Source organism: Mastomys coucha, unplaced genomic scaffold (assembly GCF_008632895.1).
Source record: "Mastomys coucha isolate ucsf_1 unplaced genomic scaffold, UCSF_Mcou_1 pScaffold1, whole genome shotgun sequence".
Taxonomy (NCBI): Eukaryota; Metazoa; Chordata; class Mammalia; order Rodentia; family Muridae; genus Mastomys; species Mastomys coucha.
Genome location: NW_022196891.1, coordinates 82478103 through 82479411, shown reverse-complemented (window position 1 = coordinate 82479411; position 1309 = coordinate 82478103).

The window sequence follows — 1309 nt, the reverse complement described above, 5'->3', positions numbered from 1 at the left end:
TGATATCTCGGGGTTATTGGTAGGGAGGTAGACAAAATAGCATAGAGGGTTGATATGTGCCTAGCTCTAATGCTATAAGGCTTATTGTAAATATAAAGGTTTTTATGTATCTTTCATTTGAGAACTATATGGCTTAAGTGGGTAAAAAAATAACCAAAATAATAATAACAATATTTACCACAATTCACAAGTGCAAGTGTGTGTGTGTGTGTGTGTGTGTGTGTGTGTGTATATGTATGTATGTATGTATGTGTGGTCTGTACGTGTCTATGTTTGTTTTCTGTCTGTCTGTCTGTCTGTCTGTTTGCCTGCCTGTGTAAACAAAAGCTTTCCCCATACTTCCTCTCTCAACTTAGAAAATTCCCAACCGCTGCTGGGAAGGCAAGCATCTGCATTTCCCACGAGAGCCAGGTCTGAAAAGGGAGGGCCTCAGGGTAATTTGTGGTTAGCCCAACAGCAAATGTTGATACAGTTCCTATTTCTGCTATTCTCTTTTTCATTTAGCCAAGAACTGCCATTTTAAACACATTTTAAAATTAGCTTCACATGGTAGATATTATAATTGTGTTTATTCTGTGGAACCACACCCCATTTTTCATCTTTTTTATGTTGTTCATCCATAAAACAGTTTTCTCGCCAGGCAGTAGTGGCACACACCTTTAATCCCAGCACTTGGGAGGCAGAGGCAGGTGGATTTCTGAGTTCAAGGCCAGCTTGGTCTACAGAGTGAGTTCCAGGACAACCAGGGCTACACAGAGAAACCATGTCTCAAAAACAAAAACAAAAACAAAAACAAAAACAAAACAAAACAAAACAAAAAAACAAAACCAGTTTTCTCTCCCCAAATACTAGAGTTGGATTTCTTTCTTTCTTTTTTTTTCTTTTTATTTTTATCTTAACTTTTTTTAATTGGATATTTTCTTTATTTACATTTCAAATGTTATCCCCTTTCCATGTCTCCCCTCCGGAACCCTCTCCCCAACACCCCCTCCCCCTGCCTCTCCACCACCCACCCACCCACTCTACCCTTTCTGCTCTGGCATTCCCCTACACTGGGACATTGAATCCCCTCAGGCCCAAGGGCCTCTCCTCCCACTGATGTCCCACAAGGCCATCCTCTGCCTCATATGTGACCGGAGCCATGGGTCCCTCCATGTGTACTCTTTGGTTGGTTGTCCAGTCCCTGGGAGCTCTGGGAGGGGGTTCTGGCTGGTTGACACTGTTGCTCCCCACATGGGGCTTCAACAATTCTTTACAGAGTTGGGAAGAGCAATTCTCAAATTCATCTGGAATAACAAAAAAAAAAAAA